Source organism: Pseudophryne corroboree, chromosome 4 (assembly GCF_028390025.1).
Source record: "Pseudophryne corroboree isolate aPseCor3 chromosome 4, aPseCor3.hap2, whole genome shotgun sequence".
NCBI classification, from domain to species: Eukaryota; Metazoa; Chordata; class Amphibia; order Anura; family Myobatrachidae; genus Pseudophryne; species Pseudophryne corroboree.
In genome coordinates this window covers 633,572,135-633,597,842 of record NC_086447.1, presented here as the reverse complement: position 1 = coordinate 633,597,842, position 25,708 = coordinate 633,572,135, and the positions used below count along the sequence as shown (strand labels likewise).

Here is a 25,708-nt window from a genome sequence, read left to right as displayed (position 1 = left end):
AATCAATGACTAATGACATAAGAAAAGGAAAAAAACAGTATACAAAGATGCTCCAGGTGAGGCTTGAACTCACAACCTCGGCATTGCTCAACAGAAACTGTCTTATAAGTACCGCGCGCTGACCAATTGCGCCACTGGAGCACTTTGCAGCGTTAGTTGGTTATGCTAGATGTGGATTTTATTCAATACAATCAGTACAGTCATAAGAATTGAAAATGAAAATCATTTTTGGTGATGAATGATGAGCAACAAAGGAACATGCATGCTAGAAGCACTTGAATAAGCTGTCCACGGTGATAGAAAAGGTTTAAAAAACAACAACAACAATGTTAGCATAATTAATGTCATATTTTAGCTTCTGTGGTCATTTTTTACAAGCTAAACACTGCAAGACATTTTTACAGTTGAAGCAAGGATAAAATATCAACTCAAGTGATGAGACACTTGCTGTAATGACTTCCAACTCAGACGGGACTTAAACCCACAACCACTGGCTTAGGAGAACAGTGCCTTATCCATTATGCCAGTGGTGCTTACTGATGTCCTTATTTAAGACTGATAGGTTTTTAATAGTCAATTATTTATTTTTGAAAAAAAGTGAAGCTGTTTACTGTGTTCTTTGCATTACCAAGTCCAGCAAGAAATGTGCTATTACTATCCAGAGCTGTCAGTATGGATTATCATGCTATATTGCAGAAAATCAATTTGATGCAACTGCTTTACCAACAGTATGTTAATCTTTTCCATTGCTGTTTTGTTGGCTGACTGAAGGAAGATATGCAGTGCATTTGAACCAAAGCAGATGTGTGCTGACAACTTAAATGCACAATCATGTTTGTGTGTTTTCTTTCTTTCTTCCATCCTTTGTAATATCATATTAAATATTAAGGTAGCAGTTTATAATCAATGACTAATGACATAAAAAAAGGAAAAAAATAAACTATACAAAGCTGCTCTAGGTGAGGCTTGAACTCACAACCTCGGCATTGCTCAACAGATACTGTCTTATAAGTAACGCGCGCTGACCAATTGCGCCACTGGAGCACTTTGCAGCATTAATTGGTTATGCTAGATGTGGATTTTATTCAATACAATCAGTACAGTCATAAGAATTGAATAAGAAAATAATTTTTGGTGATAAATGATGAGCAACAAAGGAACATGCATGCCAGATGGCACTTGAATAAGATGTCCACTGTGATAGAAAAGGTTTAAAAAACAACAACAACAATGTTATCATAATTAATGTCATATTTTAGCTTCTGTGGTCATTTTTTACAAGCTAAACACTGCAAGACTGTTTTACAGTTGAAGCAAGGATAAAATATCAACTCAAGTGATGAGACACTTGCTGTAATGACTTCCAACTCTGACGGGACTTAAACCCACAACCACTGGCTTAGGAGAACAGTGCCTTATCCATTATGCCAGTGGTGCTTACTGATGTCCTTATTTAAGACTGTTAGGTTTATAATAGTCAATTATTTATTTTTGAGGAAAAAGTGAAGCTGTTTACTGTGTTCTTTGCATTACCAAGTCCAGCAAGAAATGTGCTGGTACTATCCAGAGCTGTCAGTATGGATTATCATGCTATATTGCAGAAAATCAATTTGATGCAACTGCTTTACCAACAGTATGTTATTCTTTTCCATTGCTGTTTTGTTGGCTGACTGAAGGAAGATATGCAGTGCATTTGAACCAAAGCAGATGTGTGCTGACAACTTAAATGCACAATCATGTTTGTGTGTTTTCTTTCTTTCTTCCATCCTTTGTAAGATCATATTAAATATTAAGGCTACCAGTTTATAATCAATGACTAATGACATAAGAAAAGGAAAAAAAACAGTATACAAAGATGCTCCATGTAAGGCTTGAACTCACAACCTCGGCATTGCTCAACAGATACTGTCTTATAAGTACCGCGCGCTGACCAATTGCGCCACTGGAGCGCTTTGCAACTTTGATTGGTTATGCTAGATGTGGATTTTATTCAATGCAATCAGTACAGTCATAAGAATTGAAAAAGAAAATCATTTTTGGTGATGAATGATGAGCAACAAAGGAACATGCATGCCAGATGGCACTTGAATAAGCTGTCCACTGTGATAGAAAAGGTTTAAAAAACAACAACAACAATGTTATCATAATTAATGTCATATTTTAGCTTCTGTGGTCATTTTTTACAAGCTAAACACTGCAAGACTGTTTTACAGTTGAAGCAAGGATAAAATATCAACTCAAGTGATGAGACACTTGCTGTAATGACTTCCAACTCAGACGGGACTTAAACCCACAACCACTGGCTTAGGAGAACAGTGCCTTATCCATTATGCCAGTGGTGCTTACTGATGTACTTATTTAAGACTGTTAGGTTTTTAATAGTCAATTATTTATTTTTGAGGAAAAAGTGAAGCTGTTTACTGTGTTCTTTGCATTACCAAGTCCAGCAAGAAATGTGCTGGTACAATCCAGAGCTGTCAGTATGGATTATCATGCTATATTGCAGAAAATCAATTTGATGCAACTGCTTTACCAACAGTATGTTATTCTTTTCCATTGCTGTTTTGATGGCTGACTGAAGGAAGATATGCAGTGCATTTGAACCAAAGCAGATGTGTGCTGACAAGTTAAATGCACAATCATGTTTGTGTTTTTTCTTTCTTTCTTCCATCCTTTGTAATATCATATTAAATATTAAGGTAGCAGTTTATAATCAATGACTAATGACATAAGAAAAGGAAAAAAACAGTACACAAAGATGCTCCAGGTGAGGCTTGAACTCACAACCTCGGCATTGCTCAACAGATACTGTCTTATAAGTACCGCGCGCTGACCAATTGCGCCACTGGAGCACTTTGCAACATTGATTGGTTATGCTAGATGTGGATTTTATTCAATGCAATCAGTACAGTCATAAGAATTGAAAAAGAAAATCATTTTTGGTGATGAATGATGAGCAACAAAGGAACATGCATGCCAGATGGCACTTGAATAAGCTGTCCACTGTGATAGAAAAGGTTTAAAAAAAAACAACAACAATATTATCATAATAAATGTCATATTTTAGCTTCTGTGGTCATTTTTTGCAAGCTAAACACTGCAAGACTGTTCTACAGTTGAAGCAAGGATAAAATATCAACTCTAGTGATGAGACACTTGCTGTAATGACTTCCACCCCATATGGAACTTGGACCCCCTGTCTTAGGAGGGCAGTGACTTATCCATTATGCCAGTGGTGCTTACTGATGTTCTTATTTAAGACTATTAGGTTTTTAATAGTCAATTATTTATTTTTGAGGAAAAAGTGAAGCTGTTTACTGTGTTCTTTGCATTACCAAGTCCAGCAAGAAATGTGCTGGTACTATCCAGAGCTGTCAGTATGGATTATCATGCTATATTGCAGAAAATCAATTTGATGCAACTGCTTTACCAACAGTATGTTAATCTTTTCCATTGCTGTTTTGTTGGCTGACTGAAGGAAGATATGCAGTGCATTTGAACCAAAGCAGATGTGTGCTGACAAGTTAAATGCACAATCATGTTTGTGTTTTTTCTTTCTTTCTTCCATCCTTTGTAATATCATATTAAATATTAAGGTAGCAGTTTATAATCAATGACTAATGACATAAGAAAAGGAAAAAAACAGTATACAAAGATGCTCCAGGTGAGGCTTGAACTCACAACCTCGGCATTGCTCAACAGATACTGTCTTATAAGTACCGCGCGCTGACCAATTGCGCCACTGGAGCACTTTGCAGCGTTAGTTGGTTATGCTAGATGTGGATTTTATTCAATACAATCAGTACAGTCATAAGAATTGAAAATGAAAATCATTTTTGGTGATGAATGATGAGCAACAAAGGAACATGCATGCTAGAAGCACTTGAATAAGCTGTCCACGGTGATAGAAAAGGTTTAAAAAACAACAACAACAATGTTAGCATAATTAATGTCATATTTTAGCTTCTGTGGTCATTTTTTACAAGCTAAACACTGCAAGACATTTTTACAGTTGAAGCAAGGATAAAATATCAACTCAAGTGATGAGACACTTGCTGTAATGACTTCCAACTCAGACGGGACTTAAACCCACAACCACTGGCTTAGGAGAACAGTTCCTTATCCATTATGCCAGTGGTGCTTACTGATGTCCTTATTTAAGACTGATAGGTTTTTAATAGTCAATTATTTATTTTTGAAAAAAAGTGAAGCTGTTTACTGTGTTCTTTGCATTACCAAGTCCAGCAAGAAATGTGCTATTACTATCCAGAGCTGTCAGTATGGATTATCATGCTATATTGCAGAAAATCAATTTGATGCAACTGCTTTACCAACAGTATGTTAATCTTTTCCATTGCTGTTTTGTTGGCTTACTGAAGGAAGATATGCAGTGCATTTGAACCAAAGCAGATGTGTGCTGACAACTTAAATGCACAATCATGTTTGTGTGTTTTCTTTCTTTCTTTCTTCCATCCTTTGTAAGATCATATTAAATATTAAGGCTACCAGTTTATAATCAATGACTAATGACATAAGAAAAGGAAAAAAAACAGTATACAAAGATGCTCCAGGTAAGGCTTGAACTTACAACCTCGGCATTGCTCAACAGATACTGTTTTATAAGTACCGCGCGCTGACCAATTGCGCCACTGGAGCGCTTTGCAACATTGATTGGTTATGCTAGATGTGGATTTTATTCAATGCAATCAGTACAGTCATAAGAATTGAAAAAGAAAATCATTTTTGGTGATGAATGATGAGCAACAAAGGAACATGCATGCCAGATGGCACTTGAATAAGCTGTCCACTGTGATAGAAAAGGTTTAAAAAACAACAACAATGTTATCATAATTAATGTCATATTTTAGCTTCTGTGGTCATTTTTTACAAGTTAAACACTGCAAGACTGTTTTACAGTTGAAGCAAGGATAAAATATCAACTCAAGTGATGAGACACTTGCTGTAATGAATTCCAACTCAGACGGGACTTAAACCCACAACCACTGGCTTAGGAGAACAGTGCCTTATCCATTATGCCAGTGGTGCTTACTGATGTCCTTATTTAAGACTGTTAGGTTTTTAATAGTCAATTATTTATTTTTGAGGAAAAAGTGAAGCTGTTTACTGTGTTCTTTGCATTACCAAGTCCAGCAAGAAATGTGCTGGTACTATTCAGGGCTGTCAGTATGGATTATCATGCTATATTGCAGAAAATCAATTTGATGCAACTGCTTTACCAACAGTATGTTATTCTTTTCCATTGCTGTTTTGATGGCTGACTGAAGGAAGATATGCAGTGCATTTGAACCAAAGCAGATGTGTGCTGACAAGTTAAATGCACAATCATGTTTGTGTTTTTTCTTTCTTTCTTCCATCCTTTGTAATATCATATTAAATATTAAGGTAGCAGTTTATAATCAATGACTAATGACATAAGAAAAGGAAAAAAACAGTACACAAAGATGCTCCAGGTGAGGCTTGAACTCACAACCTCGGCATTGCTCAACAGATACTGTCTTATAAGAACCGCGCGCTGACCAATTGCACCACTGGAGCACTTTGCAGCGTTAATTGGTTATGCTAGATGTGGATTTTATTCAATACAATCAGTACAGTCATAAGAATTGAAAAAGAAAATCATTTTTGGTGATGAATGATGAGCAACAAAGAAACATGCATGCCAGATGGCACTTGAATAAGCTGTCCACGGTGATAGAAAAGGTTTAAAAAACAACAACAACAACAATGTTAGCATAATTAATGTCATATTTTAGCTTCTGTGGTCATTTTTTACAAGCTAAACACTGCAAGACATTTTTACAGTTGAAGCAAGGATAAAATATCAACTCAAGTGATGAGACACTTGCTGTAATGACTTCCAACTCAGACGGGACTTAAACCCACAACCACTGGCTTAGGAGAACAGTGCCTTATCCATTATGCCAGTGGTGCTTACTGATGTCCTTATTTAAGACTGATAGGTTTTTAATAGTCAATTATTTATTTTTGAAAAAAAGTGAAGCTGTTTACTGTGTTCTTTGCATTACCAAGTCCAGCAAGAAATGTGCTATTACTATCCAGAGCAGTCAGTATGGATTATCATGCTATATTGCAGAAAATCAATTTGATGCAACTGCTTTACCAACAGTATGTTAATCTTTTCCATTGCTGTTTTGTTGGCTGACTGAAGGAAGATATGCAGTGCATTTGAACCAAAGCAGATGTGTGCTGACAACTTAAATGCACAATCATGTTTGTGTGTTTTCTTTCTTTCTTCCATCCTTTGAAAGATCATATTAAATATTAAGGCTACCAGTTTATAATCAATGACTAATGACATAAGAAAAGGAAAAAAAACAATATACAAAGATGCTCCAGGTAAGGCTTGAACTCACAACCTCGGCATTGCTCAACAGATACTGTTTTATAAGTACCGCGCGCTGACCAATTGCGCCACTGGAGCGCTTTGCAACATTGATTGGTTATGCTAGATGTGGATTTTATTCAATGCAATCAGTACAGTCATAAGAATTGAAAAAGAAAATCATTTTTGGTGATGAATGATGAGCAACAAAGGAACATGCATGCCAGATGGCACTTGAATAAGCTGTCCACTGTGATAGAAAAGGTTTAAAAAACAACAACAACAATGTTATCATAATTAATGTCATATTTTAGCTTCTGTGGTCATTTTTTACAAGCTAAACACTGCAAGACTGTTTTACAGTTGAAGCAAGGATAAAATATCAACTCAAGTGATGAGACACTTGCTGTAATGACTTCCAACTCAGACGGGACTTAAACCCACAACCACTGGCTTAGGAGAACAGTGCCTTATCCATTATGCCAGTGGTGCTTACTGATGTCCTTAATTAAGACTGTTAGGTTTTTAATAGTCAATTATTTATTTTTGAGGAAAAAGTGAAGCTGTTTACTGTGTTCTTTGCATTACCAAGTCCAGCAAGAAATGTGCTGGTACTATCCAGAGCTGTCAGTATGGATTATCATGCTATATTGCAGAAAATCTATTTGATGCAACTGCTTTACCAACAGTATGTTATTCTTTTCCATTGCTGTTTTGATGGCTGACTGAAGGAAGATATGCAGTGCATTATTTTGAACCAAAGCAGATGTGTGCTGACAAGTTAAATGCACAATCATGTTTGTGTTTTTTCTTTCTTTCTTCCATCCTTTGTAATATCATATTAAATATTAAGGTAGCAGTTTATAATCAATGACTAATGACATAAGAAAAGGAAAAAAACAGTACACAAAGATGCTCCAGGTGAGGCTTGAATTCACAACCTCGGCATTGCTCAACAGATACTGTCTTATAAGTACCGCGCGCTGACCAATTGCGCCACTGGAGCACTTTGCAACATTGATTGGTTATGCTAGATGTGGATTTTATTCAATGCAATCAGTACGGTCATAAGAATTGAAAAAGAAAATCATTTTTGGTGATGAATGATGAGCAACAAAGGAACATGCATGCCAGATGGCACTTGAATAAGCTGTCCACTGTGATAGAAAAGGTTTAAAAAAAAACAACAACAATATTATCATAATAAATGTCATATTTTAGCTTCTGTGGTCATTTTTTGCAAGCTAAACACTGCAAGACTGTTCTACAGTTGAAGCAAGGATAAAATATCAACTCTAGTGATGAGACACTTGCTGTAATGACTTCCACCCCATATGAAACTTGGACCCCCTGTCTTAGGAGGGCAGTGACTTATCCATTATGCCAGTGGTGCTTACTGATGTTCTTATTTAAGACTATTAGGTTTTTAATAGTCAATTATTTATTTTTGAGGAAAAAGTGAAGCTGTTTACTGTGTTCTTTGCATTACCAAGTCCAGCAAGAAATGTGCTGGTACTATCCAGAGCTGTCAGTATGGATTATCATGCTATATTGCAGAAAATCAATTTGATGCAACTGCTTTACCAACAGTATGTTAATCTTTTCCATTGCTGTTTTGTTGGCTGACTGAAGGAAGATATGCAGTGCATTTGAACCAAAGCAGATGTGTGCTGACAAGTTAAATGCACAATCATGTTTGTGTTTTTTCTTTCTTTCTTCCATCCTTTGTAATATCATATTAAATATTAAGGTAGCAGTTTATAATCAATGACTAATGACATAAGAAAAGGAAAAAAACAGTATACAAAGATGCTCCAGGTGAGGCTTGAACTCACAACCTCGGCATTGCTCAACAGATACTGTCTTATAAGTACCGCGCGCTGACCAATTGCGCCACTGGAGCACTTTGCAGCGTTAGTTGGTTATGCTAGATGTGGATTTTATTCAATACAATCAGTACAGTCATAAGAATTGAAAATGAAAATCATTTTTGGTGATGAATGATGAGCAACAAAGGAACATGCATGCTAGAAGCACTTGAATAAGCTGTCCACGGTGATAGAAAAGGTTTAAAAAACAACAACAACAATGTTAGCATAATTAATGTCATATTTTAGCTTCTGTGGTCATTTTTTACAAGCTAAACACTGCAAGACATTTTTACAGTTGAAGCAAGGATAAAATATCAACTCAAGTGATGAGACACTTGCTGTAATGACTTCCAACTCAGACGGGACTTAAACCCACAACCACTGGCTTAGGAGAACAGTGCCTTATCCATTATGCCAGTGGTGCTTACTGATGTCCTTATTTAAGACTGATAGGTTTTTAATAGTCAATTATTTATTTTTGAAAAAAAGTGAAGCTGTTTACTGTGTTCTTTGCATTACCAAGTCCAGCAAGAAATGTGCTATTACTATCCAGAGCTGTCAGTATGGATTATCATGCTATATTGCAGAAAATCAATTTGATGCAACTGCTTTACCAACAGTATGTTAATCTTTTCCATTGCTGTTTTGTTGGCTGACTGAAGGAAGATATGCAGTGCATTTGAACCAAAGCAGATGTGTGCTGACAACTTAAATGCACAATCATGTTTGTGTGTTTTCTTTCTTTCTTTCTTCCATCCTTTGTAAGATCATATTAAATATTAAGGCTACCAGTTTATAATCAATGACTAATGACATAAGAAAAGGAAAAAAAACAGTATACAAAGATGCTCCAGGTAAGGCTTGAACTTACAACCTCGGCATTGCTCAACAGATACTGTTTTATAAGTACCGCGCGCTGACCAATTGCGCCACTGGAGCGCTTTGCAACATTGATTGGTTATGCTAGATGTGGATTTTATTCAATGCAATCAGTACAGTCATAAGAATTGAAAAAGAAAATCATTTTTGGTGATGAATGATGAGCAACAAAGGAACATGCATGCCAGATGGCACTTGAATAAGCTGTCCACTGTGATAGAAAAGGTTTAAAAAACAACAACAACAATGTTATCATAATTAATGTCATATTTTAGCTTCTGTGGTCATTTTTTACAAGTTAAACACTGCAAGACTGTTTTACAGTTGAAGCAAGGATAAAATATCAACTCAAGTGATGAGACACTTGCTGTAATGAATTCCAACTCAGACGGGACTTAAACCCACAACCACTGGCTTAGGAGAACAGTGCCTTATCCATTATGCCAGTGGTGCTTACTGATGTCCTTATTTAAGACTGTTAGGTTTTTAATAGTCAATTATTTATTTTTGAGGAAAAAGTGAAGCTGTTTACTGTGTTCTTTGCATTACCAAGTCCAGCAAGAAATGTGCTGGTACTATTCAGAGCTGTCAGTATGGATTATCATGCTATATTGCAGAAAATCAATTTGATGCAACTGCTTTACCAACAGTATGTTATTCTTTTCCATTGCTGTTTTGATGGCTGACTGAAGGAAGATATGCAGTGCATTTGAACCAAAGCAGATGTGTGCTGACAAGTTAAATGCACAATCATGTTTGTGTTTTTTCTTTCTTTCTTCCATCCTTTGTAATATCATATTAAATATTAAGGTAGCAGTTTATAATCAATGACTAATGACATAAGAAAAGGAAAAAAACAGTACACAAAGATGCTCCAGGTGAGGCTTGAACTCACAACCTCGGCATTGCTCAACAGATACTGTCTTATAAGAACCGCGCGCTGACCAATTGCGCCACTGGAGCACTTTGCAGCGTTAATTGGTTATGCTAGATGTGGATTTTATTCAATACAATCAGTACAGTCATAAGAATTGAAAAAGAAAATCATTTTTGGTGATGAATGATGAGCAACAAAGAAACATGCATGCCAGATGGCACTTGAATAAGCTGTCCACGGTGATAGAAAAGGTTTAAAAAACAACAACAACAACAACAATGTTAGCATAATTAATGTCATATTTTAGCTTCTGTGGTCATTTTTTACAAGCTAAACACTGCAAGACATTTTTACAGTTGAAGCAAGGATAAAATATCAACTCAAGTGATGAGACACTTGCTGTAATGACTTCCAACTCAGACGGGACTTAAACCCACAACCACTGGCTTAGGAGAACAGTGCCTTATCCATTATGCCAGTGGTGCTTACTGATGTCCTTATTTAAGACTGATAGGTTTTTAATAGTCAATTATTTATTTTTGAAAAAAAGTGAAGCTGTTTACTGTGTTCTTTGCATTACCAAGTCCAGCAAGAAATGTGCTATTACTATCCAGAGCAGTCAGTATGGATTATCATGCTATATTGCAGAAAATCAATTTGATGCAACTGCTTTACCAACAGTATGTTAATCTTTTCCATTGCTGTTTTGTTGGCTGACTGAAGGAAGATATGCAGTGCATTTGAACCAAAGCAGATGTGTGCTGACAACTTAAATGCACAATCATGTTTGTGTGTTTTCTTTCTTTCTTCCATCCTTTGTAAGATCATATTAAATATTAAGGCTACCAGTTTATAATCAATGACTAATGACATAAGAAAAGGAAAAAAAACAATATACAAAGATGCTCCAGGTAAGGCTTGAACTCACAACCTCGGCATTGCTCAACAGATACTGTTTTATAAGTACCGCGCGCTGACCAATTGCGCCACTGGAGCGCTTTGCAACATTGATTGGTTATGCTAGATGTGGATTTTATTCAATGCAATCAGTACAGTCATAAGAATTGAAAAAGAAAATCATTTTTGGTGATGAATGATGAGCAACAAAGGAACATGCATGCCAGATGGCACTTGAATAAGCTGTCCACTGTGATAGAAAAGGTTTAAAAAACAACAACAACAACAATGTTATCATAATTAATGTCATATTTTAGCTTCTGTGGTCATTTTTTACAAGCTAAACACTGCAAGACTGTTTTACAGTTGAAGCAAGGATAAAATATCAACTCAAGTGATGAGACACTTGCTGTAATGACTTCCAACTCAGACGGGACTTAAACCCACAACCACTGGCTTAGGAGAACAGTGCCTTATCCATTATGCCAGTGGTGCTTACTGATGTCCTTAATTAAGACTGTTAGGTTTTTAATAGTCAATTATTTATTTTTGAGGAAAAAGTGAAGCTGTTTACTGTGTTCTTTGCATTACCAAGTCCAGCAAGAAATGTGCTGGTACTATCCAGAGCTGTCAGTATGGATTATCATGCTATATTGCAGAAAATCTATTTGATGCAACTGCTTTACCAACAGTATGTTATTCTTTTCCATTGCTGTTTTGATGGCTGACTGAAGGAAGATATGCAGTGCATTATTTTGAACCAAAGCAGATGTGTGCTGACAAGTTAAATGCACAATCATGTTTGTGTTTTTTCTTTCTTTCTTCCATCCTTTGTAATATCATATTAAATATTAAGGTAGCAGTTTATAATCAATGACTAATGACATAAGAAAAGGAAAAAAACAGTACACAAAGATGCTCCAGGTGAGGCTTGAATTCACAACCTCGGCATTGCTCAACAGATACTGTCTTATAAGTACCGCGCGCTGACCAATTGCGCCACTGGAGCACTTTGCAACATTGATTGGTTATGCTAGATGTGGATTTTATTCAATGCAATCAGTACAGTCATAAGAATTGAAAAAGAAAATCATTTTTGGTGATGAATGATGAGCAACAAAGGAACATGCATGCCAGATGGCACTTGAATAAGCTGTCCACTGTGATAGAAAAGGTTTAAAAAAAAACAACAACAATATTATCATAATAAATGTCATATTTTAGCTTCTGTGGTCATTTTTTGCAAGCTAAACACTGCAAGACTGTTCTACAGTTGAAGCAAGGATAAAATATCAACTCTAGTGATGAGACACTTGCTGTAATGACTTCCACCCCATATGGAACTTGGACCCCCTGTCTTAGGAGGGCAGTGACTTATCCATTATGCCAGTGGTGCTTACTGATGTTCTTATTTAAGACTATTAGGTTTTTAATAGTCAATTATTTATTTTTGAGGAAAAAGTGAAGCTGTTTACTGTGTTCTTTGCATTACCAAGTCCAGCAAGAAATGTGCTGGTACTATCCAGAGCTGTCAGTATGGATTATCATGCTATATTGCAGAAAATCAATTTGATGCAACTGCTTTACCAACAGTATGTTAATCTTTTCCATTGCTGTTTTGTTGGCTGACTGAAGGAAGATATGCAGTGCATTTGAACCAAAGCAGATGTGTGCTGACAAGTTAAATGCACAATCATGTTTGTGTTTTTTCTTTCTTTCTTCCATCCTTTGTAATATCATATTAAATATTAAGGTAGCAGTTTATAATCAATGACTAATGACATAAGAAAAGGAAAAAAACAGTATACAAAGATGCTCCAGGTGAGGCTTGAACTCACAACCTCGGCATTGCTCAACAGATACTGTCTTATAAGTACCGCGCGCTGACCAATTGCGCCACTGGAGCACTTTGCAGCGTTAGTTGGTTATGCTAGATGTGGATTTTATTCAATACAATCAGTACAGTCATAAGAATTGAAAATGAAAATCATTTTTGGTGATGAATGATGAGCAACAAAGGAACATGCATGCTAGAAGCACTTGAATAAGCTGTCCACGGTGATAGAAAAGGTTTAAAAAACAACAACAACAATGTTAGCATAATTAATGTCATATTTTAGCTTCTGTGGTCATTTTTTACAAGCTAAACACTGCAAGACATTTTTACAGTTGAAGCAAGGATAAAATATCAACTCAAGTGATGAGACACTTGCTGTAATGACTTCCAACTCAGACGGGACTTAAACCCACAACCACTGGCTTAGGAGAACAGTGCCTTATCCATTATGCCAGTGGTGCTTACTGATGTCCTTATTTAAGACTGATAGGTTTTTAATAGTCAATTATTTATTTTTGAAAAAAAGTGAAGCTGTTTACTGTGTTCTTTGCATTACCAAGTCCAGCAAGAAATGTGCTATTACTATCCAGAGCTGTCAGTATGGATTATCATGCTATATTGCAGAAAATCAATTTGATGCAACTGCTTTACCAACAGTATGTTAATCTTTTCCATTGCTGTTTTGTTGGCTGACTGAAGGAAGATATGCAGTGCATTTGAACCAAAGCAGATGTGTGCTGACAACTTAAATGCACAATCATGTTTGTGTGTTTTCTTTCTTTCTTTCTTCCATCCTTTGTAAGATCATATTAAATATTAAGGCTACCAGTTTATAATCAATGACTAATGACATAAGAAAAGGAAAAAAAACAGTATACAAAGATGCTCCAGGTAAGGCTTGAACTTACAACCTCGGCATTGCTCAACAGATACTGTTTTATAAGTACCGCGCGCTGACCAATTGCGCCACTGGAGCGCTTTGCAACATTGATTGGTTATGCTAGATGTGGATTTTATTCAATGCAATCAGTACAGTCATAAGAATTGAAAAAGAAAATCATTTTTGGTGATGAATGATGAGCAACAAAGGAACATGCATGCCAGATGGCACTTGAATAAGCTGTCCACTGTGATAGAAAAGGTTTAAAAAACAACAACAACAATGTTATCATAATTAATGTCATATTTTAGCTTCTGTGGTCATTTTTTACAAGTTAAACACTGCAAGACTGTTTTACAGTTGAAGCAAGGATAAAATATCAACTCAAGTGATGAGACACTTGCTGTAATGAATTCCAACTCAGACGGGACTTAAACCCACAACCACTGGCTTAGGAGAACAGTGCCTTATCCATTATGCCAGTGGTGCTTACTGATGTCCTTATTTAAGACTGTTAGGTTTTTAATAGTCAATTATTTATTTTTGAGGAAAAAGTGAAGCTGTTTACTGTGTTCTTTGCATTACCAAGTCCAGCAAGAAATGTGCTGGTACTATTCAGAGCTGTCAGTATGGATTATCATGCTATATTGCAGAAAATCAATTTGATGCAACTGCTTTACCAACAGTATGTTATTCTTTTCCATTGCTGTTTTGATGGCTGACTGAAGGAAGATATGCAGTGCATTTGAACCAAAGCAGATGTGTGCTGACAAGTTAAATGCACAATCATGTTTGTGTTTTTTCTTTCTTTCTTCCATCCTTTGTAATATCATATTAAATATTAAGGTAGCAGTTTATAATCAATGACTAATGACATAAGAAAAGGAAAAAAACAGTACACAAAGATGCTCCAGGTGAGGCTTGAACTCACAACCTCGGCATTGCTCAACAGATACTGTCTTATAAGAACCGCGCGCTGACCAATTGCGCCACTGGAGCACTTTGCAGCGTTAATTGGTTATGCTAGATGTGGATTTTATTCAATACAATCAGTACAGTCATAAGAATTGAAAAAGAAAATCATTTTTGGTGATGAATGATGAGCAACAAAGAAACATGCATGCCAGATGGCACTTGAATAAGCTGTCCACGGTGATAGAAAAGGTTTAAAAAACAACAACAACAACAATGTTAGCATAATTAATGTCATATTTTAGCTTCTGTGGTCATTTTTTACAAGCTAAACACTGCAAGACATTTTTACAGTTGAAGCAAGGATAAAATATCAACTCAAGTGATGAGACACTTGCTGTAATGACTTCCAACTCAGACGGGACTTAAACCCACAACCACTGGCTTAGGAGAACAGTGCCTTATCCATTATGCCAGTGGTGCTTACTGATGTCCTTATTTAAGACTGATAGGTTTTTAATAGTCAATTATTTATTTTTGAAAAAAAGTGAAGCTGTTTACTGTGTTCTTTGCATTACCAAGTCCAGCAAGAAATGTGCTATTACTATCCAGAGCAGTCAGTATGGATTATCATGCTATATTGCAGAAAATCAATTTGATGCAACTGCTTTACCAACAGTATGTTAATCTTTTCCATTGCTGTTTTGTTGGCTGACTGAAGGAAGATATGCAGTGCATTTGAACCAAAGCAGATGTGTGCTGACAACTTAAATGCACAATCATGTTTGTGTGTTTTCTTTCTTTCTTCCATCCTTTGTAAGATCATATTAAATATTAAGGCTACCAGTTTATAATCAATGACTAATGACATAAGAAAAGGAAAAAAAACAATATACAAAGATGCTCCAGGTAAGGCTTGAACTCACAACCTCGGCATTGCTCAACAGATACTGTTTTATAAGTACCGCGCGCTGACCAATTGCGCCACTGGAGCGCTTTGCAACATTGATTGGTTATGCTAGATGTGGATTTTATTCAATGCAATCAGTACAGTCATAAGAATTGAAAAAGAAAATCATTTTTGGTGATGAATGATGAGCAACAAAGGAACATGCATGCCAGATGGCACTTGAATAAGCTGTCCACTGTGATAGAAAAGGTTTAAAAAACAACAACAACAATGTTATCATAATTAATGTCATATTTTAGCTTCTGTGGTCATTTTTTACAAGCTAAACACTGCAAGACTGTTTTACAGTTGAAGCAAGGATAAAATATCAACTCAAGTGATGAGACACTTGCTGTAATGACTTCCAACTCAGACGGGACTTAAACCCACAACCACTGGCTTAGGAGAACAGTGCCTTATCCATTATGCCAGTGGTGCTTACTGATGTCCTTAATTAAGACTGTTAGGTTTTTAATAGTCAATTATTTATTTTTGAGGAAAAAGTGAAGCTGTTTACTGTGTTCTTTGCATTACCAAGTCCAGCAAGAAATGTGCTGGTACTATCCAGAGCTGTCAGTATGGATTATCATGCTATATTGCAGAAAATCTATTTGATGCAACTGCTTTACCAACAGTATGTTATTCTTTTCCATTGCTGTTTTGATGGCTGACTGAAGGAAGATATGCAGTGCATTATTTTGAACCAAAGCAGATGTGTGCTGACAAGTTAAATGCACAATCATGTTTGTGTTTTTTCTTTCTTTCTTCCATCCTTTGTAATATCATATTAAATATTAAGGTAGCAGTTTATAATCAATGACTAATGACATAAGAAAAGGAAAAAAACAGTACACAAAGATGCTCCAGGTGAGGCTTGAATTCACAACCTCGGCATTGCTCAACAGATACTGTCTTATAAGTACCGCGCGCTGACCAATTGCGCCACTGGAGCACTTTGCAACATTGATTGGTTATGCTAGATGTGGATTTTATTCAATGCAATCAGTACAGTCATAAGAATTGAAAAAGAAAATCATTTTTGGTGATGAATGATGAGCAACAAAGGAACATGCATGCCAGATGGCACTTGAATAAGCTGTCCACTGTGATAGAAAAGGTTTAAAAAAAAACAACAACAATATTATCATAATAAATGTCATATTTTAGCTTCTGTGGTCATTTTTTGCAAGCTAAACACTGCAAGACTGTTCTACAGTTGAAGCAAGGATAAAATATCAACTCTAGTGATGAGACACTTGCTGTAATGACTTCCACCCCATATGGAACTTGGACCCCCTGTCTTAGGAGGGCAGTGACTTATCCATTATGCCAGTGGTGCTTACTGATGTTCTTATTTAAGACTATTAGGTTTTTAATAGTCAATTATTTATTTTTGAGGAAAAAGTGAAGCTGTTTACTGTGTTCTTTGCATTACCAAGTCCAGCAAGAAATGTGCTGGTACTATCCAGAGCTGTCAGTATGGATTATCATGCTATATTGCAGAAAATCAATTTGATGCAACTGCTTTACCAACAGTATGTTAATCTTTTCCATTGCTGTTTTGTTGGCTGACTGAAGGAAGATATGCAGTGCATTTGAACCAAAGCAGATGTGTGCTGACAAGTTAAATGCACAATCATGTTTGTGTTTTTTCTTTCTTTCTTCCATCCTTTGTAATATCATATTAAATATTAAGGTAGCAGTTTATAATCAATGACTAATGACATAAGAAAAGGAAAAAAACAGTATACAAAGATGCTCCAGGTGAGGCTTGAACTCACAACCTCGGCATTGCTCAACAGATACTGTCCTATAAGTACCGCGTGCTGACCAATCGCGCCACTGGAGCACTTTGCAGCGTTAGTTGGTTATGCTAGATGTGGATTTTATTCAATACAATCAGTACAGTCATAAGAATTGAAAATGAAAATCATTTTTGGTGATGAATGATGAGCAACAAAGGAACATGCATGCTAGAAGCACTTGAATAAGCTGTCCACGGTGATAGAAAAGGTTTAAAAAACAACAACAACAATGTTAGCATAATTAATGTCATATTTTAGCTTCTGTGGTCATTTTTTACAAGCTAAACACTGCAAGACATTTTTACAGTTGAAGCAAGGATAAAATATCAACTCAAGTGATGAGACACTTGCTGTAATGACTTCCAACTCAGACGGGACTTAAACCCACAACCACTGGCTTAGGAGAACAGTGCCTTATCCATTATGCCAGTGGTGCTTACTGATGTCCTTATTTAAGACTGATAGGTTTTTAATAGTCAATTATTTATTTTTGAAAAAAAGTGAAGCTGTTTACTGTGTTCTTTGCATTACCAAGTCCAGCAAGAAATGTGCTATTACTATCCAGAGCTGTCAGTATGGATTATCATGCTATATTGCAGAAAATCAATTTGATGCAACTGCTTTACCAACAGTATGTTAATCTTTTCCATTGCTGTTTTGTTGGCTGACTGAAGGAAGATATGCAGTGCATTTGAACCAAAGCAGATGTGTGCTGACAACTTAAATGCACAATCATGTTTGTGTGTTTTCTTTCTTTCTTTCTTCCATCCTTTGTAAGATCATATTAAATATTAAGGCTACCAGTTTATAATCAATGACTAATGACATAAGAAAAGGAAAAAAAACAGTATACAAAGATGCTCCAGGTAAGGCTTGAACTTACAACCTCGGCATTGCTCAACAGATACTGTTTTATAAGTACCGCGCGCTGACCAATTGCGCCACTGGAGCGCTTTGCAACATTGATTGGTTATGCTAGATGTGGATTTTATTCAATGCAATCAGTACAGTCATAAGAATTGAAAAAGAAAATCATTTTTGGTGATGAATGATGAGCAACAAAGGAACATGCATGCCAGATGGCACTTGAATAAGCTGTCCACTGTGATAGAAAAGGTTTAAAAAACAACAACAACAATGTTATCATAATTAATGTCATATTTTAGCTTCTGTGGTCATTTTTTACAAGTTAAACACTGCAAGACTGTTTTACAGTTGAAGCAAGGATAAAATATCAACTCAAGTGATGAGACACTTGCTGTAATGAATTCCAACTCAGACGGGACTTAAACCAACAACCACTGGCTTAGGAGAACAGTGCCTTATCCATTATGCCAGTGGTGCTTACTGATGTCCTTATTTAAGACTGTTAGGTTTTTAATAGTCAATTATTTATTTTTGAGGAAAAAGTGAAGCTGTTTACTGTGTTCTTTGCATTACCAAGTCCAGCAAGAAATGTGCTGGTACTATTCAGAGCAGTCAGTATGGATTATCATGCTATATTGCAGAAAATCAATTTGATGCAACTGCTTTACCAACAGTATGTTAATCTTTTCCATTGCTGTTTTGTTGGCTGACTGAAGGAAGATATGCAGTGCATTTGAACCAAAGCAGATGTGTGCTGACAACTTAAATGCACAATCATGTTTGTGTGTTTTCTTTCTTTCTTCCATCCTTTGTAAGATCATATTAAATATTAAGGCTACCAGTTTATAATCAATGACTAATGACATAAGAAAAGGAAAAAAAACAATATACAAAGATGCTCCAGGTAAGGCTTGAACTCACAACCTCGGCATTGCTCAACAGATACTGTTTTATAAGTACCGCGCGCTGACCAATTGCGCCACTGGAGCGCTTTGCAACATTGATTGGTTATGCTAGATGTGGATTTTATTCAATGCAATCAGTACAGTCATAAGAATTGAAAAAGAAAATCATTTTTGGTGATGAATGATGAGCAACAAAGGAACATGCATGCCAGATGGCACTTGAATAAGCTGTCCACTGTGATAGAAAAGGTTTAAAAAACAACAACAACAATGTTATCATAATTAATGTCATATTTTAGCTTCTGTGGTCATTTTTTACAAGCTAAACACTGCAAGACTGTTTTACAGTTGAAGCAAGGATAAAATATCAACTCAAGTGATGAGACACTTGCTGTAATGACTTCCAACTCAGACGGGACTTAAACCCACAACCACTGGCTTAGGAGAACAGTGCCTTATCCATTATGCCAGTGGTGCTTACTGATGTCCTTAATTAAGACTGTTAGGTTTTTAATAGTCAATTATTTATTTTTGAGGAAAAAGTGAAGCTGTTTACTGTGTTCTTTGCATTACCAAGTCCAGCAAGAAATGTGCTGGTACTATCCAGAGCTGTCAGTATGGATTATCATGCTATATTGCAGAAAATCAATTTGATGCAACTGCTTTACCAACAGTATGTTATTCTTTTCCATTGCTGTTTTGATGGCTGACTGAAGGAAGATATGCAGTGCATTATTTTGAACCAAAGCAGATGTGTGCTGACAAGTTAAATGCACAATCATGTTTGTGTTTTTTCTTTCTTTCTTCCATCCTTTGTAATATCATATTAAATATTAAGGTAGCAGTTTATAATCAATGACTAATGACATAAGAAAAGGAAAAAAACAGTACACAAAGATGCTCCAGATGAGGCTTGAACTCACAACCTCGGCATTGCTCAACAGATACTGTCTTATAAGTACCGCGCGCTGACCAATTGCGCCACTGGAGCACTTTGCAACATTGATTGGTTATGCTAGATGTGGATTTTATTCAATGCAATCAGTACAGTCATAAGAATTGAAAAAGAAAATCATTTTTGGTGATGAATGATGAGCAACAAAGGAACATGCATGCCAGATGGCACTTGAATAAGCTGTCCACTGTGATAGAAAAGGTTTAAAAAAAAACAACAACAATATTATCATAATAAATGTCATATTTTAGCTTCTGTGGTCATTTTTTGCAAGCTAAACACTGCAAGACTGTTCTACAGTTGAAGCAAGGATAAAATATCAACTCTAGTGATGAGACACTTGCTGTAATGACTTCCACCCCATATGGAACTTGGACCCCCTGTCTTAGGAGGGCAGTGACTTATCCATTATGCCAGTGGTGCTTACTGATGTTCTTATTTAAGACTATTAGGTTTTTAATAGTCAATTATTTATTTTTGAGGAAAAAGTGAAGCTGTTTACTGTGTTCTTTGCATTACCAAGTCCAGCAAGAAATGTGCTGGTACTATCCAGAGCTGTCAGTATGGATTATCATGCTATATTGCAGAAAATCAATTTGATGCAACTGCTTTACCAACAGTATGTTAATCTTTTCCATTGCTGTTTTGTTGGCTGACTGAAGGAAGATATGCAGTGCATTTGAACCAAAGCAGATGTGTGCTGACAAGTTAAATGCACAATCATGTTTGTGTTTTTTCTTTCTTTCTTCCATCCTTTGTAATATCATATTAAATATTAAGGTAGCAGTTTATAATCAATGACTAATGACATAAGAAAAGGAAAAAAACAGTATACAAAGATGCTCCAGGTGAGGCTTGAACTCACAACCTCGGCATTGCTCAACAGATACTGTCTTATAAGTACCGCACGCTGACCAATTGCGCCACTGGAGCACTTTGCAGCGTTAGTTGGTTATGCTAGATGTGGATTTTATTCAATACAATCAGTACAGTCATAAGAATTGAAAATGAAAATCATTTTTGGTGATGAATGATGAGCAACAAAGGAACATGCATGCTAGAAGCACTTGAATAAGCTGTCCACGGTGATAGAAAAGGTTTAAAAAACAACAACAACAATGTTAGCATAATTAATGTCATATTTTAGCTTCTGTGGTCATTTTTTACAAGCTAAACACTGCAAGACATTTTTACAGTTGAAGCAAGGATAAAATATCAACTCAAGTGATGAGACACTTGCTGTAATGACTTCCAACTCAGACGGGACTTAAACCCACAACCACTGGCTTAGGAGAACAGTGCCTTATCCATTATGCCAGTGGTGCTTACTGATGTCCTTATTTAAGACTGATAGGTTTTTAATAGTCAATTATTTATTTTTGAAAAAAAGTGAAGCTGTTTACTGTGTTCTTTGCATTACCAAGTCCAGCAAGAAATGTGCTATTACTATCCAGAGCTGTCAGTATGGATTATCATGCTATATTGCAGAAAATCAATTTGATGCAACTGCTTTACCAACAGTATGTTAATCCTTTCCATTGCTGTTTTGTTGGCTGACTGAAGGAAGATATGCAGTGCATTTGAACCAAAGCAGATGTGTGCTGACAAGTTAAATGCACAATCATGTTTGTGTTTTTTCTTTCTTTCTTCCATCCTTTGTAATATCATATTAAATATTAAGGTAGCAGTTTATAATCAATGACTAATGACATAAGAAAAGGAAAAAAACAGTATACAAAGATGCTCCAGGTGAGGCTTGAACTCACAACCTCGGCATTGCTCAACAGATACTGTTTTATAAGTACCGCGCGCAGACCAATTGCGCCACTGGAGCACTTTGCAGCGTTAGTTGGTTATGCTAGATGTGGATTTTATTCAATACAATCAGTACAGTCATAAGAATTGAAAATGAAAATCATTTTTGGTGATGAATGATGAGCAACAAAGGAACATGCATGCTAGAAGCACTTGAATAAGCTGTCCACGGTGATAGAAAAGGTTTAAAAAACAACAACAACAATGTTAGCATAATTAATGTCATATTTTAGCTTCTGTGGTCATTTTTTACAAGCTAAACACTGCAAGACATTTTTACAGTTGAAGCAAGGATAAAATATCAACTCAAGTGATGAGACACTTGCTGTAATGACTTCCAACTCAGACGGGACTTAAACCCACAACCACTGGCTTAGGAGAACAGTGCCTTATCCATTATGCCAGTGGTGCTTACTGATGTCCTTATTTAAGACTGATAGGTTTTTAATAGTCAATTATTTATTTTTGAAAAAAAGTGAAGCTGTTTACTGTGTTCTTTGCATTACCAAGTCCAGCAAGAAATGTGCTATTACTATCCAGAGCAGTCAGTATGGATTATCATGCTATATTGCAGAAAATCAATTTGATGCAACTGCTTTACCAACAGTATGTTAATCTTTTCCATTGCTGTTTTGTTGGCTGACTGAAGGAAGATATGCAGTGCATTTGAACCAAAGCAGATGTGTGCTGACAACTTAAATGCACAATCATGTTTGTGTGTTTTCTTTCTTTCTTCCATCCTTTGTAAGATCATATTAAATATTAAGGCTACCAGTTTATAATCAATGACTAATGACATAAGAAAAGGAAAAAAAACAATATACAAAGATGCTCCAGGTAAGGCTTGAACTCACAACCTTGGCATTGCTCAACAGATACTGTTTTATAAGTACCGCGCGCTGACCAATTGCGCCACTGGAGCGCTTTGCAACATTGATTGGTTATGCTAGATGTGGATTTTATTCAATGCAATCAGTACAGTCATAAGAATTGAAAAAGAAAATCATTTTTGGTGATGAATGATGAGCAACAAAGGAACATGCATGCCAGATGGCACTTGAATAAGCTGTCCACTGTGATAGAAAAGGTTTAAAAAACAACAACAACAATGTTATCATAATTAATGTCATATTTTAGCTTCTGTGGTCATTTTTTACAAGCTAAACACTGCAAGACTGTTTTACAGTTGAAGCAAGGATAAAATATCAACTCAAGTGATGAGACACTTGCTGTAATGACTTCCAACTCAGACGGGACTTAAACCCACAACCACTGGCTTAGGAGAACAGTGCCTTATCCATTATGCCAGTGGTGCTTACTGATGTCCTTAATTAAGACTGTTAGGTTTTTAATAGTCAATTATTTATTTTTGAGGAAAAAGTGAAGCTGTTTACTGTGTTCTTTGCATTACCAAGTCCAGCAAGAAATGTGCTGGTACTATCCAGAGCTGTCAGTATGGATTATCATGCTATATTGCATAAAATCTATTTGATGCAACTGCTTTACCAACAGTATGTTATTCTTTTCCATTGCTGTTTTGATGGCTGACTGAAGGAAGATATGCAGTGCATTATTTTGAACCAAAGCAGATGTGTGCTGACAAGTTAAATGCACAATCATGTTTGTGTTTTTTCTTTCTTTCTTCCATCCTTTGTAATATCATATTAAATATTAAGGTAGCAGTTTATAATCAATGACTAATGACATAAGAAAAGGAAAAAACAGTACACAAAGATGCTCCAGGTGAGGCTTGAACTCACAACCTCGGCATTGCTCAACAGATACTGTCTTATAAGTACCGCGCGCTGACCAATTGCGCCACTGGAGCACTTTGCAACATTGATTGGTTATGCTAGATGTGGATTTTATTCAATGCAATCAGTACAGTCATAAGAATTGAAAAAGAAAATCATTTTTGGTGATGAATGATGAGCAACAAAGGAACATGCATGCCAGATGGCACTTGAATAAGCTGTCCACTGTGATAGAAAAGGTTTAAAAAAAAACAACAACAATATTATCATAATAAATGTCATATTTTAGCTTCTGTGGTCATTTTTTGCAAGCTAAACACTGCAAGACTGTTCTACAGTTGAAGCAAGGATAAAATATCAACTCTAGTGATGAGACACTTGCTGTAATGACTTCCACCCCATATGGAACTTGGACCCCCTGTCTTAGGAGGGCAGTGACTTATCCATTATGCCAGTGGTGCTTACTGATGTTCTTATTTAAGACTATTAGGTTTTTAATAGTCAATTATTTATTTTTGAGGAAAAAGTGAAGCTGTTTACTGTGTTCTTTGCATTACCAAGTCCAGCAAGAAATGTGCTGGTACTATCCAGAGCTGTCAGTATGGATTATCATGCTATATTGCAGAAAATCAATTTGATGCAACTGCTTTACCAACAGTATGTTAATCTTTTCCATTGCTGTTTTGTTGGCTGACTGAAGGAAGATATGCAGTGCATTTGAACCAAAGCAGATGTGTGCTGACAAGTTAAATGCACAATCATGTTTGTGTTTTTTCTTTCTTTCTTCCATCCTTTGTAATATCATATTAAATATTAAGGTAGCAGTTTATAATCAATGACTAATGACATAAGAAAAGGAAAAAAACAGTATACAAAGATGTTCCAGGTGAGGCTTGAACTCACAACCTCGGCATTGCTCAACAGATACTGTCTTATAAGTACCGCGCGCTGACCAATTGCGCCACTGGAGCACTTTGCAGCGTTAGTTGGTTATGCTAGATGTGGATTTTATTCAATACAATCAGTACAGTCATAAGAATTGAAAATGAAAATCATTTTTGGTGATGAATGATGAGCAACAAAGGAACATGCATGCTAGAAGCACTTGAATAAGCTGTCCACGGTGATAGAAAAGGTTTAAAAAACAACAACAACAATGTTAGCATAATTAATGTCATATTTTAGCTTCTGTGGTCATTTTTTACAAGCTAAACACTGCAAGACATTTTTACAGTTGAAGCAAGGATAAAATATCAACTCAAGTGATGAGACACTTGCTGTAATGACTTCCAACTCAGACGGGACTTAAACCCACAACCACTGGCTTAGGAGAACAGTGCCTTATCCATATGCCAGTGGTGCTTACTGATGTCCTTATTTAAGACTGATAGGTTTTTAATAGTCAATTATTTATTTTTGAAAAAAAGTGAAGCTGTTTACTGTGTTCTTTGCATTACCAAGTCCAGCAAGAAATGTGCTATTACTATCCAGAGCTGTCAGTATGGATTATCATGCTATATTGCAGAAAATCAATTTGATGCAACTGCTTTACCAACAGTATGTTAATCTTTTCCATTGCAGTTTTGTTGGCTAACTGAAGGAAGATATGCAGTGCATTTGAACCAAAGCAGATGTGTGCTGACAACTTAAATGCACAATCATGTTTGTGTGTTTTCTTTCTTTCTTTCTTCCATCCTTTGTAAGATCATATTAAATATTAAGGCTACCAGTTTATAATCAATGACTAATGACATAAGAAAAGGAAAAAAAACAGTATACAAAGATGCTCCAGGTAAGGCTTGAACTTACAACCTCGGCATTGCTCAACAGATACTGTTTTATAAGTACCGCGCGCTGACCAATTGCGCCACTGGAGCGCTTTGCAACATTGATTGGTTATGCTAGATGTGGATTTTATTCAATGCAATCAGTACAGTCATAAGAATTGAAAAAGAAAATCATTTTTGGTGATGAATGATGAGCAACAAAGGAACATGCATGCCAGATGGCACTTGAATAAGCTGTCCACTGTGATAGAAAAGGTTTAAAAAACAACAACAACAATGTTATCATAATTAATGTCATATTTTAGCTTCTGTGGTCATTTTTTACAAGTTAAACACTGCAAGACTGTTTTACAG

At 36.1% G+C, this 25,708-nt stretch overlaps 21 non-coding genes across 21 annotated transcripts; all 21 read right to left on the bottom strand.

Annotated features, from left to right (window-relative positions):
- Positions 1-48: 48 nt before the first annotated feature.
- Positions 49-141, bottom strand: TRNAI-UAU (transfer RNA isoleucine (anticodon UAU)). Its single transcript is given in 2 exon segments — positions 49-84; positions 104-141. It is a non-coding gene; the product is annotated as a tRNA-Ile (tRNA).
- A 2,618-nt stretch (positions 142-2,759) lies between these two features.
- Positions 2,760-2,852, bottom strand: TRNAI-UAU (transfer RNA isoleucine (anticodon UAU)). The gene is given in 2 exon segments: positions 2,760-2,795; positions 2,815-2,852. It is a non-coding gene; the product is annotated as a tRNA-Ile (tRNA).
- An 804-nt stretch (positions 2,853-3,656) lies between these two features.
- TRNAI-UAU (transfer RNA isoleucine (anticodon UAU)) lies at positions 3,657-3,749 on the bottom strand. Its single transcript is given in 2 exon segments — positions 3,657-3,692; positions 3,712-3,749. It is a non-coding gene; the product is annotated as a tRNA-Ile (tRNA).
- Positions 3,750-4,563: 814 nt separating this feature from the next.
- On the bottom strand, positions 4,564-4,656 carry TRNAI-UAU (transfer RNA isoleucine (anticodon UAU)). The gene is given in 2 exon segments: positions 4,564-4,599; positions 4,619-4,656. It is a non-coding gene; the product is annotated as a tRNA-Ile (tRNA).
- A 1,714-nt stretch (positions 4,657-6,370) lies between these two features.
- Positions 6,371-6,463, bottom strand: TRNAI-UAU (transfer RNA isoleucine (anticodon UAU)). Its single transcript is given in 2 exon segments — positions 6,371-6,406; positions 6,426-6,463. It is a non-coding gene; the product is annotated as a tRNA-Ile (tRNA).
- Positions 6,464-8,174: 1,711 nt separating this feature from the next.
- On the bottom strand, positions 8,175-8,267 carry TRNAI-UAU (transfer RNA isoleucine (anticodon UAU)). Its single transcript is given in 2 exon segments — positions 8,175-8,210; positions 8,230-8,267. It is a non-coding gene; the product is annotated as a tRNA-Ile (tRNA).
- An 814-nt stretch (positions 8,268-9,081) lies between these two features.
- On the bottom strand, positions 9,082-9,174 carry TRNAI-UAU (transfer RNA isoleucine (anticodon UAU)). The gene is given in 2 exon segments: positions 9,082-9,117; positions 9,137-9,174. It is a non-coding gene; the product is annotated as a tRNA-Ile (tRNA).
- An 810-nt stretch (positions 9,175-9,984) lies between these two features.
- On the bottom strand, positions 9,985-10,077 carry TRNAI-UAU (transfer RNA isoleucine (anticodon UAU)). The gene is given in 2 exon segments: positions 9,985-10,020; positions 10,040-10,077. It is a non-coding gene; the product is annotated as a tRNA-Ile (tRNA).
- Positions 10,078-10,894: 817 nt separating this feature from the next.
- On the bottom strand, positions 10,895-10,987 carry TRNAI-UAU (transfer RNA isoleucine (anticodon UAU)). Its single transcript is given in 2 exon segments — positions 10,895-10,930; positions 10,950-10,987. It is a non-coding gene; the product is annotated as a tRNA-Ile (tRNA).
- A 1,714-nt stretch (positions 10,988-12,701) lies between these two features.
- TRNAI-UAU (transfer RNA isoleucine (anticodon UAU)) lies at positions 12,702-12,794 on the bottom strand. Its single transcript is given in 2 exon segments — positions 12,702-12,737; positions 12,757-12,794. It is a non-coding gene; the product is annotated as a tRNA-Ile (tRNA).
- Positions 12,795-13,608: 814 nt separating this feature from the next.
- On the bottom strand, positions 13,609-13,701 carry TRNAI-UAU (transfer RNA isoleucine (anticodon UAU)). The gene is given in 2 exon segments: positions 13,609-13,644; positions 13,664-13,701. It is a non-coding gene; the product is annotated as a tRNA-Ile (tRNA).
- Positions 13,702-14,511: 810 nt separating this feature from the next.
- On the bottom strand, positions 14,512-14,604 carry TRNAI-UAU (transfer RNA isoleucine (anticodon UAU)). The gene is given in 2 exon segments: positions 14,512-14,547; positions 14,567-14,604. It is a non-coding gene; the product is annotated as a tRNA-Ile (tRNA).
- Positions 14,605-15,418: 814 nt separating this feature from the next.
- TRNAI-UAU (transfer RNA isoleucine (anticodon UAU)) lies at positions 15,419-15,511 on the bottom strand. The gene is given in 2 exon segments: positions 15,419-15,454; positions 15,474-15,511. It is a non-coding gene; the product is annotated as a tRNA-Ile (tRNA).
- Positions 15,512-18,129: 2,618 nt separating this feature from the next.
- TRNAI-UAU (transfer RNA isoleucine (anticodon UAU)) lies at positions 18,130-18,222 on the bottom strand. The gene is given in 2 exon segments: positions 18,130-18,165; positions 18,185-18,222. It is a non-coding gene; the product is annotated as a tRNA-Ile (tRNA).
- Positions 18,223-19,034: 812 nt separating this feature from the next.
- Positions 19,035-19,127, bottom strand: TRNAI-UAU (transfer RNA isoleucine (anticodon UAU)). Its single transcript is given in 2 exon segments — positions 19,035-19,070; positions 19,090-19,127. It is a non-coding gene; the product is annotated as a tRNA-Ile (tRNA).
- An 814-nt stretch (positions 19,128-19,941) lies between these two features.
- On the bottom strand, positions 19,942-20,034 carry TRNAI-UAU (transfer RNA isoleucine (anticodon UAU)). The gene is given in 2 exon segments: positions 19,942-19,977; positions 19,997-20,034. It is a non-coding gene; the product is annotated as a tRNA-Ile (tRNA).
- An 804-nt stretch (positions 20,035-20,838) lies between these two features.
- Positions 20,839-20,931, bottom strand: TRNAI-UAU (transfer RNA isoleucine (anticodon UAU)). The gene is given in 2 exon segments: positions 20,839-20,874; positions 20,894-20,931. It is a non-coding gene; the product is annotated as a tRNA-Ile (tRNA).
- Positions 20,932-21,739: 808 nt separating this feature from the next.
- Positions 21,740-21,832, bottom strand: TRNAI-UAU (transfer RNA isoleucine (anticodon UAU)). The gene is given in 2 exon segments: positions 21,740-21,775; positions 21,795-21,832. It is a non-coding gene; the product is annotated as a tRNA-Ile (tRNA).
- Positions 21,833-23,548: 1,716 nt separating this feature from the next.
- Positions 23,549-23,641, bottom strand: TRNAI-UAU (transfer RNA isoleucine (anticodon UAU)). Its single transcript is given in 2 exon segments — positions 23,549-23,584; positions 23,604-23,641. It is a non-coding gene; the product is annotated as a tRNA-Ile (tRNA).
- Positions 23,642-24,445: 804 nt separating this feature from the next.
- On the bottom strand, positions 24,446-24,538 carry TRNAI-UAU (transfer RNA isoleucine (anticodon UAU)). The gene is given in 2 exon segments: positions 24,446-24,481; positions 24,501-24,538. It is a non-coding gene; the product is annotated as a tRNA-Ile (tRNA).
- An 813-nt stretch (positions 24,539-25,351) lies between these two features.
- TRNAI-UAU (transfer RNA isoleucine (anticodon UAU)) lies at positions 25,352-25,444 on the bottom strand. Its single transcript is given in 2 exon segments — positions 25,352-25,387; positions 25,407-25,444. It is a non-coding gene; the product is annotated as a tRNA-Ile (tRNA).
- Positions 25,445-25,708: the final 264 nt, after the last annotated feature.